Source organism: Melanostigma gelatinosum (assembly GCF_949748355.1).
Source record: "Melanostigma gelatinosum genome assembly, chromosome: 13".
NCBI lineage: Eukaryota > Metazoa > Chordata > Actinopteri > Perciformes > Zoarcidae > Melanostigma > Melanostigma gelatinosum.
In genome coordinates, this window is record NC_136646.1 from 13,020,602 (window position 1) to 13,037,355 (window position 16,754).

General features: G+C 40.8%; 1 protein-coding gene across 2 annotated transcripts in view; it reads left to right on the forward strand.

Annotated features, from left to right (window-relative positions):
• Nucleotides 1-3,220: 3,220 nt before the first annotated feature.
• Nucleotides 3,221-16,754, forward strand: part of gjc1 (gap junction protein gamma 1) — a gene marked incomplete at its 3' end in the record, with an annotated part of 33,561 nt that continues 20,027 nt past the window's right edge. Inside the window, exons 1-2 of one of the 2 annotated variants that reach the window (XM_079281460.1) lie at nucleotides 3,314-3,346; nucleotides 6,324-6,354. Of the gene's footprint in view, nucleotides 3,347-6,323; nucleotides 6,355-16,754 lie in introns of both variants that reach the window. The other variant, XM_079281461.1, reaches the window with a different exon arrangement.

Consider the following 16,754-nt stretch of genomic DNA (forward strand, 5'->3'; position numbering starts at 1 on the left):
GCGGTTCCTGCGGTGTGTGAATGGAATGATTAGTTAGTCCTGATGGGCAGGCTGCACCTTGCATGGTAGCCCCTGCCGTCACTGTATGAATGGGTGTGAATGGGTGAATGATGACATGTCTGTTAAAGTGCTTTGAGGGGTTGGTAGAATTGAAAAGCGTTATACAAGTACAGTCCATTTACAATTTAACAAGAACCATGTCTCTAAATGTGCGTCTCAATGCATTTTTACTCAATTTACAAATGTGCCCTTTCCAAACCCTGTTCTGAATATATCTTCAGTTCCTCCATATACCAAAGAGCATCATACATATATGTTCCGACATCTCCCTCTTGAATAGTCAAATGTAGCTTATCCCGCAGAAACATCGGAGGGCGCCATCAGTGCCCAGCAGGTCAGTGACAATTTGAGGTTCGTCAAGGTCGGAGCTGCACTCAAAACAAACCGCAAGCACGTGACAGTGTGACTCCTGCACCCTAAACCTAAAGGACCCACAATACTGAATCACTGCAGAGTTTAGAGGATCAAGAAGTCAATCCATCGCAGAGTTTAGCTGCACAGACTGATTGAGACTGCACATGGAGGGACACCTGAGGGCAGGGGCGGACTGGCCATCGGGGATACCGGGGGAATCCCCGGTAGGCCGACGGGGTTTGGGCCGGTCTCTGACATCGCCGGCCCCGACTATATTATATGCTTCACAGAACACGTTCAATTTACTCTGATACCGAAAGTCAATAATCAGTGAAAACTGTTTCAACAGTATAAACTGACATTATACTGCTCCTCGCGATCCGAGGACGCCATAGCACGGCTGGACACTACGGTGCTTTTAAAAACTTTTCTCCATAACCGCGGTCTGCGCCGTGCGGTCGTGCCGGGCGCCGGTCGGGGCGGGGCCGGCGGAGGTGCGAATGGCCGCCGTAGACCGGCGAAATACATGCCGTGTATTGAATGAAAGAATGAATTTCTATAGCGCTTTTCACAGACAGTAGTATCACAAAGTGCTTAACAGAGCAGACATTTAAAAGCATAAAAAACACAATGTGACCCAAGGGTCAATAAATTATCTACACAGAGAAAATAAAAAAATTAAAAGAGAAAATAAAAAATAATAAAAACTAAAATAAAAACGTAAAACATATTTTAAGAGCAGGTCTAGGACATGGGTTTACTTTTACACAAAACCCTCAGGAGAGCGGTTTCAGTAGAGTGTTGCTTACGAAACCCAGACTGGAACTTGTCATCCATGTTGTGCCTCTCCAGTGCAGCAGTAAGTTGTTTGGCCACCACTTTCTCTAAAATTTTGGACAAGAAAGGCAGTTTTGATATGGGCCTGTAGTTCATGGGAAAAGCTGGATCTAAGTTTTCTTTAATATGGGCTGGATAGTGGCATGTTTGAAATAGGAAGGGACAATTCCTGTAGACAATGAGGAATTGACAATAGATGTTACTGCAGGGCCAATAGTTAGCAGAACTTTCTTAAATAGAGAGGATGGAATTATATCCAGAGGGCAAGATGATGGCTTTGTTTTGTTAATTAAGTCCATCAGGTCTTGAAGGCTGATAGGCTGGAAAGAGTCCAGAACAGCAGGAGATTGCAAGGAGCTACAAGTAGATGAAGAGATCCCAGGCTGAATGCCAGACATAATACCTGTTACCTTATCAATAAAATAGATAAGGAATTTGTTGCAATCGTCAACAGAATAGCATGGTAAAGTGGAGACAGACGGTGAAACAATTCTCTTAATTGTGTCAAACAGAATCTTGGGATTTCTCTTTGAAGAAGAGATTAGGTTGGCAAAATAAGCAGTTATAGCTTCCTTTAATCCAGTATTAAAAGAAACTCTGAGGTCTTTGAGATATAAACTATATCTAATAGATATAGACTATTGAGTGGGCAGCGCGCCGTGTATTGAGTGGGCCGGTCTGACAGTAACTCCCGGGCCACTTTTTTCCCCCAGTCCGCCCCTGCCTGAGGGGGCTGCAGAATGGGCGGGGGAATGGAGGAATTTGTGAGCAAACAATCAAGCCGCAAACTCGAAGCACCTAGCTGTTTCAATTTGCCAAATGAGCCATACGTGTTCCCTGTCTTTAGGTTTCTTGAGTACATGATTTGTTACTTATCGTTCCACTCGCAGTATCTTGAACTGCACTGTAACGTACGACGATATGCTTCTTTGTTTTCCGCAAACCAGATAAAAAAATTTAAAAAATAATCATTTTCAAGTCATACTATCCACCTATTAGTCAATTATGATAATACAATTATACCTTAGCAGTTACAAATCCCATTAAGGATGATTATGCAACAATAAACTGTAACACAGACAAAAAAGGCTTCAATATGAATACTCTGAGAATGTAAATATAAGATTACTACAAAACCATAGTCATCCAACATTAAGAAATAGTATACAAATATTAGTTATTTAATAAATAATTTTAAACTGTAACAAGTACATATCAGGAATATTCTGTAATAGCAATATTAGCTACAAACACCATGAAAAGATTTTGTTTAAAAAAAATTGGCTTGCCCTTTTTTTTTTTGCCAGATGTTTGTGGACCCAATATGTGTGACCTATCGGGGGCGCGCACTGTCAAAGACGCGTGCGCGCAACATCCGGCTTTACTGCTCCCCTTGAAAGAAGGGTCGCCAAGCTTTCCGTCAGATAATCCAGCTGTCACTCAAACAGACCCCATCTAGCCAGCGCCAGGCTGCATGTTGCACACGTCGGAAAGCCCGGTCAAGATAAATACAAGACAAAGACACCGCTGGATGTGGGTGGACCTCCAGCTATCAACAGATCGGCAACTCCACGGTCCACTCCTCCTGCGGAGAGGAAAAAGATGCCAACTGGCACATGTGAGCGATATTTAGTACCGAATTCTCGAGCTTGTCACGGAGATATGGACAAACGAGCTCTCACGATTTGGTCGTAATTAGCCGATGCGAATGCTCTCGGCAGCGGCGTAGGTTCAGCCCCTGCCAAAATGACCAGACTGTTGTTTAGCATCGATGCAACGGAACGGGCCCGCAGGAATTTTGGCACCGGTTTTACGCAGCAGACCACATAGTTTAAACGACGTACCTCGACCGAAGACAGAATAGTGAGGCTGCTATGGACAAAGAATGCTTACACGTAGTGACGCTATGAGATAAAAAAAAAAAAAAAAAGAGACATCTGTGAAAAACCGTGCTGGTTCCTCCCGAGAAGTGAAGCAGATCATCAACGGTGGGATTCAAGTTTGGACCTCATCAAGACCAAAACGACCCTCCCCTCCCCTCAAAAAAGGATCATCTTACATATTAATTAAAGCATCTTCACAGACTCGCATAGCGGTAAGATCTTGTCTTTTAATTCCTAATATTGTAATAATTGCCATCTTTGTTCTAAATGTGCTCATTTCTAACCCAATGGAACCCCTGCTGAGAGTGAATGTTGGGGGTCATGGACGCACGATTGGGCACGATAACGCACAGACGACGGTTGCATCTTTGTGATTCATTTGTGTTTGAATTTGCACTGGATTTTCTTTGGTTTTATGCAAGTGTAGCACGTTGGCCAGGGCCAAGCTGTGAGCAACAAGAGAGCAACTTCTCCATACAAACGTGCTTTTGTGACGCTGACGTGAACTGCGCGTAGAAGCTGCTAATTTGGAGTGCTAATATGCTGCCCACCAGTTTCACATCAAATGCAATTTTACCATTAAAAATCTATGCTAATCAAGTAGACTGAACAACCATCTCTCATACTCTTTTGTTCTCTAATCATTTCAGCATGAACATGGTGTAGATGGGCGGTGCAGGGATTGGTTAAATCCAGAGGGGGCTGTTCAAATTAGTGGAAGTACATGCAGACTTTATAATGACGTTATTGGCAAACTCTTGAGATTCATGAATGATGAATATATTTCACAAGTGTAGAAAAGCCTTGCCAACAATGCCTTTTTATTTTTGTGGTGATTTGTGGTATAAGTGTTGTCTTTTACTATGCAGTCACATTATCAAATGCTACAGAGCTGAATTCTTAAAAAAGGATGACAAAAATGCTGATCACAGCAGTAGAGCTTATTAAATGGTAAAGGTTTTATGCTCACAAAACATTTCTAACAATTACCATTCCAGGTCACGATATTGCCCAATTAAACATACAATTATTTGCAACTAAAAGCACTCAGGACTTGACTTAGCCGTGATGGTGCCGTTACCCATGGTTACCCACAGCCCCACACATAACCGCTGATTCAGTGATTATCGCATCATTTTTTAAGTCAGTACAAAAGAAACACTCCCACCACTCAGAGGGGTTAACCTGGTCAGCAAGCGGCATTATTCATAATGATGAGAAACCGTTTCATTGTGCTGGATGCCTTTGAAATATGCCACATTGGTTTCTGTGTGAAGCATTTGTCAACGCCACAGCAGCAGTGGCTCACATATGAGCTTCTGTGCTTCAGAAAACCTTCGCTGTATTTCAAGTCGTATGGGGTTTGCAATATTGCCAACGGAAAGAGCTGAGTGCTAGTGAATGATGCTTGCTTTCTACGTAACATTTGGATGGATGTTATATGCATTTATTCAGAATTTATTTTTTGGTAAGCTGCCAGTAGAAGCATGCCTACCTCCATTCCTTATTTCTTTCCATCTAGTAAGTGCAGTTTGGCATTTCACAGCCTTGCATATAGATTTAAATACCATTTTCTATTTCTGCAAGGCAGAGAGAGAGAGAGAGAGAGAGAGAGAGAGAGAGAGAGAGAGAGAGAGAGAGAGAGAGAGAGAGAGAGAGAGAGAGAGAGAGAGAGAGAGAGAGAGAGAGAGAGAGAGAGTGAGAGTGAGAGAGAGAGATGAGGAGCAGATTCTGTGTGGCAGCAATGAAATGCTCCATCACTTCAGTTAGTATCATGACCAATGTGCTGCTGTCCTTTTTTCACTTAAAATATACACCATTTTCTGTATTATTACAGTCTTGGAAAGAAACACTATTGCTACCGAAACAAACATGACTTGGCACATATAAGCAATAAATTGTGCATGGATGCTTATTAAATGATCACAAGACGTCCTAGAAAAGGCTGAGCAATGTAGCCTCTTAGCTGGCTGGTAAATTGATTTTTAACACATCCAATAGTATGTAAAACAAAAAACGTTGCAACCGTGTTTCTTCAAAAGGAAATAATCCAAGCAAAGGCACCTCAAAATGTATTTTTTATGAGTTGTGAATGCAGCAAATTAGTGTCTTGATTTACAAATTGCTTCGTGAAAGTATGACATTTAGACCATGTGCTAAACAAAAGTAAATTAAAGTATATTTTACTGTTATATTTTTTAAATTTCCATTACTGATGCATTCAGTAGCATTTCACTGATGTAGTTGGTCAAATTGGAATTAATTTGGGTGGTTTAATCTCTTACGCTTTCATGAAATGTAATGACAAGTACCTAAAATGAGTCTAAGGACAGAAGCCCACTTGAGTCAATGCACATATTTACATTTTATAACTGCAAAGCACAAACTCAAATCTTTAGCATGTTCCATCAAAATCATTTCATATCATAAAGGAGCTTGGTTCCTTTTATCAGTCTAGGCCTGATGAAGAGCTCGATACAGAGCTTTATGATACTTTGATTTAAATACCATCGATTGAATTCTTAATCAATGAATATAAAAGGAAAATCAACATTGTCAAATACTGTTGAATTTATTATGCTGTTCCTCTTTCAATTCACAGTGAAAAGCCAGAGTAATACTCCTGGGGGTTGTAATCGACAACTGTATATTTAATTAAAAGTGCAGTAGATTTGCTTGCAGCCCTTGAGAGACTTTGCATGCATCATAGTTTCATCTGACGCTTTAACATGGAAATATTAATGGAAATAAAAGGGGTTCTTATTGCCACGTAAAGACAGAATTTCGCAGATGATCTCGTTTAATATCGTGTTAAACTGCAGTGTTTGTTCCCATCCACTGAAGATATGATCAATATAAAAGCGCTGCCACTCTCATCCAGATGTTCACAATACAGTATTCACCAGCATCAGTCATAGCTTTGAATCCTAAATTGCCTCATTTCCAGCATTTAAATCCCTTTAATCCCTAAATATCACCAGATTATTATGTGAATCAAATTCTCTCTCTATGCTGTTATTTTAATGTTTTTATGTTAATCACTTGCAATGAAATCAGACATTTACAATTATCATAATTGTCCAGTGAAATGTCTGCGGGATGTGTTTAAGTCAATTACATGCTTTACAGGCAGCTATTTTGAATAATTGGAGTAATTCACTTCCTGTTTTTCCCAATTCTTCCCTTCAGAATGTGTGATGTGGAGCCAGTACAGTAAGAGGTAAATTTTATGATTTTAGCCACTACATCAAAAACATACCCACTTGTATATGAGGAGCAGGTGTTTTGCAGCACAAAACAGTCAACATGTTTTTAAAAAAAAGCATACGCGAGTGATTGGCAACTGCTGTGGATGAGTTGATAAGTAGGCAGAGCTGGCAGGAGATCCTTTACCGCTGCAGCCTTCCCTAACTGGCTTCGTGCAACATGAAATATCAAGGTATTATGTCTATATCTTGTTGAGCAGACGCGAGCATACTGCCAGCCTTAATCCTCAGAGTGAAGCACACGGGAGGGAAAACTGTGTCTTCATGCCTGCCAACTAGTCTGGATTCCCTCCGCTTGACATCGTGTACGCCATTCTGCATTTTTTCTGGTTGCCAGTTCCTGTCAACGACATTAAAGTAAATGCAGAGGGAAGCTGCTATGCTCTCTCTCTCTATTACCGGGTGATTAGAATTGTTAGAGGTCATCAAATGCAGCCACTTTTACTCGCTAGGTGAAGATTTCCTTCTCTTTTAAATGTTGGTGCAGCTGTACTGGCCATTCAAAAGTACAGTATAGATGTAACTTATGGATTGGGACGATGTGATGGAACCATTTCTGGAATGTGCAATTGGTAATTTTGTGGGAGAATAGCCTCATCTAGAAGATTGAGTGAATATAGTGAAATTTGTTCCATAACATTGGTTTGGAAATAATTAGTGGGCTTCTGAGATGTGCCCGAGTGTCTTTAGATAATTGTTAAGATTAAGACCATCATTAAATTGTCATTAAATTGAGAAATGATGAGCTTCACGGTGTGAAATCATAAAGATTTTGACCTTCACGTATTTGCCTTTAGTCAGCTGAAGTGATATTGATGAATCTGTTACGTACTAGATGACTGTAGTTTTAAGTACAGGAGTACAGCCGAGCATGCTTTGTGTTCTAAACGCCTGATATTTCACTGGAGACTCCAAATATTAGCGGAGGACGAACAGGGGAGGGCTGTGTCGTGCTCTCTGTGACTCACAATGACTCCTCGTGAAAACGAGCCTCGCAGTCAGCCCTGACCCGTCGCTGAAACAGCCGCGTTTCCAGGTGCGTCGGTGCACATGATGCGGTGACGCAGCAGCAGTTGACTCTTTAATTTGCTAAAAATAGAAGAGAAATGTGTGATTCTGACTAACAAAGAAACCGCCGTGATTCACGTCACCCATGTAGTACTGCTGATGCATGTGAATATGAATGAATGGATGAAATTTATTTATAGAGCGCTTTTCACAGACATAACATCACAAAGTGCTGAACAGAGCAGAAGTTTAAAAGCATAAAAAACACAATGTGACCCTAGGGTCAATAAATTACATACACAGAGAAAAATAAAAAATAAAAAATAATAAAAAATAATAACATATATAGTGGTGCAACACATGTGTCCACATCACAAAAGCAATGCAGTCGAGCTGCAAACTTCAATTTGATGTTCTACTTTCACACATTTTAGTTGTTCTCAAAGTAAGAGCACACACTTCTATTTAGTTTATTTCCCATAGAGCTCCAGTCAGTGTTGAACATGCATATTCAAACTGATATGTCATACTCGTGAATCTGCGCATGCTGACACATTTACATATGAGCTCGGCTGTCGTGGGCCGGGCGGTGATTTGGGGTGACAGGTTTTATGCCACTTCCCTCGGGTCACAGGAAGGGCGGACTCACGACGTGACAGGAATTATGGCAGAGAGATGCCTTTCAATCACCGTCAGTCTCCAATGGCACAACCTTCCCTCTTTGTTTTAGTCACAGTCCTGGGCTCAGTGGTGGTGAGGTAACATTTGGGGCTTCCACACCGCTCACTGTGTGCTCATGTGACTCACGTCTGCTTAACTTTTGTCTTGTGTTGTCGGAGTAGGTAAGCTCGGGTAGGCAACTTTGGAGAAACCAGCAAGTGTAAGCTTTTTAAGTATGGCTTTCGTTAGGACTCACGGCTTACAAGCCAACATGAACGTATTGGGAAATTTGATTGAAAATTGACTTCGATGCAGTAACTTATTGCTGACAAGCTAGAAACAGCTGCTCTGCCTATATCCTTGTAGAAGCCTCCGGTGATGCACAATGAGTGCACGGGCAGAGTGAGCGCAGGTAGGCAGGTAACCTCTCTCTGTTGGTTGATCAATCGTTTCGTCTATTAAATGTCGTGAAATATTGGAAAACGCCGATCAAACCCGAGCCCAAGATGAGGGATTCAATCAGCTTGTTTTATTTGAACGACAGTCCAAAACACAAGGACTTTCAATGAACTAGAATGGTCAAGAAAATAATGAAATCCTTACATTCTCACTTGACAAATAACTTGTAATGTATGAAAATTGTTTATTCCACGAATTGTTTCAGTAAAACATCAGGTCTGTTTTACTGATCTCTTCACTACTACTGGTCACTTCGCACAATAGCAGCAGCTGGAAATAACAGCACAACCTTCGACAATAAACAACTTAACTGCTCTGTTCTAATAAACAACAAACATCTCTTCTTGTGCAGAACTTCACCAAATGGTTCAGAAGTAACTCTCAAGCTAAACTCCATTACATCCTGTAGGCTAACAACAACTGGCTAAAACAGGAAGTTCATATTTTAACATTAAAAAGTCATCAACCGGTCATATTCTCAAGGCCATGTTTCCACTGCAGATAGTAACCCCTCTGGGTAGGCAGCAGCTCAGTCTCAGTTGATGATGGCTTGGCTATTTAAAAAAAAGGCGGGTTTGTGCAGGATGTCCTGTAATGCGTTAGTGATGACTCTCTCTCTGACCAATCAGTGGTTCTATTGACCCATCTACAACAATGAAACATGAAAATTCCCATTCTAATGTGTCACGAACTGAACTGGACTGCTTGGTGGAAATGTGCCATAACTTACATCCCACCCACCACTTCTAATGGCTCCAGTAACATTTTCTTTACAGGCGTTACTGGTTCAAGCAATTACTACAAAAAGCTTCTTGGAAATATAGTCTCAATTTACACGCTCAATATACCCCAGTTGCACTTTCAGTGAGTCAACTTGTCAGCACTGCTAACCCCATCAAAACTTTATTAGTCAGAATTTTGATGTCATGAAAGGACCCAAAAAAAATCTGCTTCAGGGCCAAAATACTCTCGCCGGTTTCAACTTTCATACACCCATAGCAGTCACGGTTTCAAGTTTAAAATCCACAGCGTTCAGCTATGTGTAATTCTCCGAAACACTATCAACGTAGGTGCAGAGAAGAAGGCTGCAGAGATTTCATGAAACACACAGAGTCACCTTCATTATCTGAACAAACACACATCGGAGTGATCAGCAGAGGGATGGGGATGGGGATCTGTGCCACAGCGCTGCACAGGCAGAAGGCAATGCGCTTCTCCGTCCACGAGCGCTCACGCCTGATTGGCCCTGCTGGGGTAGCCATGCTCGGGCGACGTCCTGCTCGCTCTGTCACTGGCGGAAAAACAGAGCAGCCAGGTTCAAGGACCGAGGCAGACATCCTGTCACCGCCTTGCTGCCACACACTGAGAGAGAGACACACACACACACACAGCTGGACCACAGAGCAACGGAATCCCAAAGCAGTTGAGGGCACAGGAAGGATCGCATGAAGTGTAAAAATGTAACTGCCCATGTTACTGATTTCATCAGTTCTGTGTCAGCTGTTGTGTAGACACTCCTCCCTCTTTCGCCCTTCCCTGCCACTGCCTGCTATCGTGCAAAAGGCCACAACCACCATTGTGTCACACAAGCTAATTATTTAGGTCATGATAAATGCATTTCAGCGTGAGCATTTCTGTTCCAGTACAAAAGGGGAATTTGTTGTTTTTAGGCTGCATAACTTGTTCTCTCTCTGAAAGCATTATTTCCACCTTTGCTGATACAAGTATTGAGTCATGTTAGCATGTAAACACCAGCAGTTTGGTCTATTTCTTGAGTGTGCTGTGTTTTGAAACTCTTCAGGCCCATGTGAACCAGCAGAGTGGCGGCTCTTTAAATGTCACAGAGAATAGGCTAATAAGCAAATACAAGGGGTGACACTAATAAAACGCGAGAAAGAGACAGGCTAGCACCGGGCTATTTTTAGCCGCTGTTCCATATACAACATGTTCCTCCAGGCACTGAGATGCTCTAGGGTCATTCTCAGTGTTTATTAAGTCTCTTATGGAAACCTCATACCACTAGATTTAACTGGAGCTTTACTGAAGCCTTGGAAATAACTAGAGTAGGTTTTGAGGATTTGTTGCAGCAGAGTCTGGATTAAGGTTAGATCTAGGTTTTTAAATATACAACAATACCCATAAATATATTCATGATTTTACCAAAAAGATCACGGTGTTATCATTCTAATACGAGATCTTTTTCTGAAATACTTCAATGGGTTTTGTAGACTGCGTGGCTCAGATGGTTTAGTAGTAACAGAAGGTCTGTCTGTCCTTAATAATTTCAGCTTTGAGGAAGTAACTTTTATTCCAATCAAATTGATGCTTTCTGAAGGCTGATCACTGATTAAATAATGAGCTGACATGATTAGTTGATCAGGTAATACATGTAGTTTTTTGTTTCAGTCACGTTTCAAGCTAAATGTACTGATTCCAGCTTCTCGAATGTGCAGATATGTTTCTATGTGTCGTATGTCAAAGTAAACTGAACATCTTCAGTCAGATAAAAACAATTAATGTTTCTGTGACTGACAAAATGAATAATTACTAGACTAAGATTAGATTAAGATTAATAAAGAAACTAGACAAATTGAATGATGAGAAAAACAATATTTGCAGCCCTAGTTTACCATTCAAATTAGTTTATCTTGATAAATGTTTTACTTTGAAATTGAACTCCTCTGCCATAGATTGTAAAATGATCCCATTAGGATTCTAAATAGCACTCTCTTTAATAATTTAGTATTATTTGCTTTGCATTTATTTGTGGTCGTCAATAAAACAAACAGCCACCACAAGTTCCCACAGCCGAAAGGGACGTCTGCAAACTTTCTATTTTGTCTGACCAACACTCAAAAAAAAAATATTGAAAAGAATAAAAAATTTACAATGAAATAAAACCAAGAAAAGCAAATCCTCCCTTTTTTGTGAAGGTGCAAGCAGCAGGTACATGAATAGCGTGAGCAAGAGGTAGAGATGGACAAAGAGAAGCCCACTCAATGTGGATTAAATTGATGAATTTAGGAAACAATCAAAAAGGGAAACAATTGTTAAGGGTACACTGAATGCAAAGCCCAGCATTGACTTGAAAAATATATATTTTTTTAAATCTCAGTTTACTTTTTCATAGAAAGGTTGATTTGATAGTGATGGATTTACATTCTAAATACAGAATGTCAGCTTCCTCTTGTTTCCATATTTGTTGGGCAACAAAACACCAAAGCAGCGACTCCCTGTTGCTTTTCTCTTCCCCGTTACATCACCGACACATGATTTGTCTCCCAGGACAGTCCTGTCCTCTGTCTCTTCTCCTGGAGTCATGTTTAAACAAAGCAACATTCATACATGAGTGGATTTCCATGGCCACAAGGCCTCAGGATTATCAGAGCCGTGGCCCACCATAGTGTGATGGGTAGGAAGAAGCCCAAAGGAGCGCACAGATGCTCTCGTGCTGTGTAGCCTTGATGATAGCCATACGGTCCACCACTTATACAACTAAAAAAAGATTCACTTGACAGAAATGCTGTTTCTATTTTGTTTTCCTTTTTTCTGTTTATTATTGGATCGGGCCTTTGCGGCAGTCTTGAATGCAGTTTTTAGGAGTCGAGGGAACTGTGGCTCTCTCCTAAAGAAGCCTTAAGACAGATAGCTTACATAAAGACGATATATAAAAAACCAGTTTGTTTTCCGAGAATGATAATGACTTGGTGATTGTATGTGCAGGCCGTAGGGGAGAGCAGCAGCAGCTTCCTCGACTGGCACAGTGTGTTTGTCTCTGGATCTCATCACTGCTCTCATACCCCCCAAATGTTCAACCCTCAGGGCAGACACACCCATTTCCCCACTGAGGTCCGCGAACCCGTCTCGTGCATTAACCCGGATGATTTATTCTTATTCGCTTTGTCTTGTAACGCTCAGAATTTGCAACACCCGTGGTTACCAGGAAAACAGCAATTGTGGTTTAATCCAACAGCAGAATCCCATCGAGCAGCTACTTTGTCAGAGTACAACAGACGAAATGAAGGTGTAGTGCAACCGAACAGTGTAAGTTGGTAAAAAGAAATGAAACCTCGATCTGATTTCATGCGATTTGTTTTACACAAAACAGCAGCACACAGAAAAGTAAAGCAAAGCTGGTTACCTTGTTGAGTTGAAGGCTTGCAGCTCTTTATCTGACAGCTCACTGGCAACGTTCCTTCTTGTTCCATTACTCCCATGCAAGAATAAAGCTGATCCACTGGGGGGGGGGAATTACAAAAATGCCCTTTGTCTCATTGTTGATAATCGATGGTGCTAACCACGGTGACGGATGCATTGTGTTTGTCTGGCTGCTTCACAATTAAAGCCTCTTGGTTCATTTTTTTCCCCTTTCTTTGTAGATTTCTTCATCAATCTGTGTGTGTGCTTTAAGCTAACATGGCTGAAGAGAGGCAGTAAAAAAACAAACCATAAAAAGCACAGCACAGGGAGCAAGGCAGTATATATAGCCTCTGGTTTGGGTGAAGTGATTGCACCTGAGAGGGGCGTGTCCTATCCAGGCAGAAGCGCTTGTGCTGGCTACCCTGCCTCAGGTGTAACCATGTGATCTCTTGATGGGGACTCTGACTATTGTGGAACAAAAAAATGGGACCTGGGTTTCAATGAAAATCTTTTAAAATGTTTAATTTCAAGCAGAATATAGGCTGGCTGGATAGCAGCTAAACCCTTTTATGTATGGGACAGTAGAATACAACACAATGTGGCCTCTGAGACCGCAGATGATTTTTCCATCTTACATTAGATACTTGTGTTTATCTAATCTCTTAGCCATACACAGCCCCAAACAAGAAGAGAATACACTCTGCCCGTATCTGGATCCGGGCAAATGTAAGCACAGCACTGTGTGGTCTTTGCTGTGATGTAGTGCTGTATTTGGTTATTGTATGTACTGCACTCAATGGCTGGGAGGCGGCCTGAAGGATTTGCCTCAGCAGGCAACAATCGAGTCCGTATACTCTCGGCTTAGAGAAGGTGGGGTTCATTTCTTTGGAGAATTCTTGATTGTACTCGTCTTTTCTCCAGCTTGTGCTGTGGTGTATTCCATTGTGATTTTTAAAGACTGAGAGATCATAAAAATCTGATTTCATGAACATCACACTGCTATATGTCTGTACTAGACTGTACTAGATATACTGTTCCTCCATTATTTTCACTCTGTTCCTTCTCTTGTCTTTGCGTTGCTGGACGACATCCAGACCGTGTTGATGACAACGCGAGCCTCCCGTCTTGCATTTCTGGGGTTTAGATCCAGGATCAGTGTGAGCAAAATCCAATGTTTGCACAACCAAACCTGTCAGTTGACATGGCAAGCATGATTGGATGATTACATTTGCATTGGAGCAAGTGTAACCGTAAGGCAAGGCAAGTTTATTTGTATAGCACATTTCAACAACAAGGTAATTCAAAGTGCTTCACATAAAACCATTAAAAGCATCAAAACATAAGGCAAAAGAAAAGGAGATTTAAAAACAATTAAGAACATTCATTGCATTAAAAAACAATGTAAGAAATAAAATACAGTTGTAAAATGCAGAAATGCAGGAAATTGATTAATATATTAATTGAATGTGGTTCAATTAAAGGCAGCAGCAAACAGAAAAGACTTTAGAAGAAAAGAACCGTAGGCGAGAACATATTGCTGCAAGTCAGTCAGTTTCCTTCTCGGCTCCTTCAGCATTCTTGCACCTTTTCCGTCTTTGCTCCCCTTCTCTGCATCCTTGAAGTGTTTGTAGGGTATTTGATTGCTCCGTTCCGTTTACATTCACTCACCATCTGCTGGACTTGGCTGCAACTGTGAATCAATTCTTAATGTTGGCAGCTTTGCATTCACTTGCCTCCTCTATTTCTCTGCGCCTCCATTTCATCGTGTTTTGTAGTCGCTGGCATGTTTTGATCTCTAAACACCAAACAAAATCCTCAATAAAAGACAGCTCATGGAGAAGACACCTCAACAGCAATAACAAAGAAAGAGCCTGGGTATGTTTCTGAATAAAAAACATTGACTGAGAGCAGCAAACAATGGAAGCAGTATACGACATATTCTTTGGAGCAGTTTTGTTACATACAATTATGGATTTATATTAAAAGTTCATGGTAGCAGCTCATAAATTAAGTAGCAAATAGTTTGGTCTTTAAGTAGTGCAGTTACTGTATGTGAATAACAACAAAAACAAATTTCAGTCAGGGCTACAACCTGATTAATATTCATTTTTTGGCATACCTACATTTGAGATGCACCGATCCAACTTTTTCAGTCTCTATCCTGATGCTGATACCTGGGCTTTGGGTAAACACTGGGCTGATATTGAGTTGTGTTTAATGAATGTCTGCCTGAGAGAGACGAGTATCATTATGTTACGTGTAAGGAAACATCAGGCATGACTTACACATTGATTTCTTCACTTTTTAAAACAATAGGCTGACAAGTAAATACTTAAATATTAATTTATAACATAATGTTATGTAATTATTAAACTAACAAATTGTACACCAGCAACAAACCTTTTAAATACAACAGAAATATATAATGTTATTGACACCTAAACATAGAATTAAAATAAAACGATTGGCCCCATTGTCACCAGTCCAGCTATTTGAGTCAGTATTAGCCAGATATCGCTATCGCAGCATCCTTACTAAAAAAGTTGCATTCTGATAATTGGAGGATAAGATAAAAAAGAAGAGTGTGCAGCCATGCTACTGTAGCAGCTATGTGAGGCTGTACTTGAGCTTAATGCTAACATTAGCATGCTAACATTCTCACAATAACAATACTATCATGGTTAATGTTTGCCATGGTCATCTTAGTTTCGTGCTAATGTTTGCTAATTAACACGAAACACAAAGTACAGCCGAGGCTGATGTGAATCACTTTAATGAATTCAGGCTGAACTCTGTATCAACTCTTACTCTTAGTATTGTGGTGTGATAAACCTCAGCCCTTCCTTCAGTCCGCCTGCTTTACTCCTAAGGCGAGTACAGTGGCAGTGGCGTGATAGTGTCCATGGTGCAGTCAGATGAAAGTGAAGGATGGCGGATGGATGCCATGCACTCAAACTGAGTTGTTACCCAGAAATATAATAGCTTGGGAGATCCTTGTCCCCTGTCATTCATGGCTGGATATAAATATGAATGATGCCCCGTGGGTTTGTCAAAAGAAACGGGTCAGGGTCAACAACACATTTCGTATTCTTTTTTTTGATTGGGTCTGCTTGATTGAATCTGCTAAAACATCCTAAAGGCAGCGAGTGAATTACCTCCTCAAGGCAACAAACATACAGTTGTTATAAATACGAGAAAATGTTGTACAGAAGATGATGTGTTCTCATTTCTGAGATGTACATGGTGTACATTTCAGGGAAGCAAGAGATCAATGTTTTAGGCCTGCAAGACTCCATTCTTCCCAGATTTAACGTTTGACATTCTTTATGATATTCCTGTTAACCTTATCTTGAATCGTTGCATGTTACAGTTTCTCTCAAATACTCTGATACTGAGAAGTTACTGCATTAACAGTATTATTTGATCTTGAGGTGAACACATCATTATTTTTTCTTGATATTGTATTATATTAAAATAAATCTTTGACTTGTAAGGCTGTCTTCCTGAGCCAGTTTGGTTTTAAATGTATTCTTTCTTAGGAGTCTGTCGAAAGATATAGATTACAATGTTCTATGCATTAAACATGAACACATGATGAATAAATGATCCGAGTCCAAACATTGTAATGTATAGCAAAGAGAGAGGCAGGGCACAGCAGGCATCAGAATGCTTAATCTCATGGCCGGTCACCACAGGTGAACATGAACATTGGCGTTAAAGTGATTCATTCATGTCAGCAGGGAGACTCAGTTGCAGATTATCAAGGGTTGATGGCAATATAGCTTAACCTAAATAAAACCTTAATTAGAATATGGAGTTGCTCTGTGCATCGTGACGATGCACGTGTGTTATAGCACAGATGTCCACCTTCTACACAAGCTCAGCCAAAATCATCTTCTCAGCATTTAGTCTCTCTGATGGAAAGGATGTCTCGACTTATCTGGAGTAAACAAATTCAACTGCGGCTGGCAGCGGCATTTGGCAGCATGTCCGTGTGTGTGTGTGTGTGTGTGTGTGTGTGTGTGTGCGTGTGTGTGTGTGTGTGTGGAGCTGCCGCCATTGAACGCAGCAGCACGTATAGCTTGAA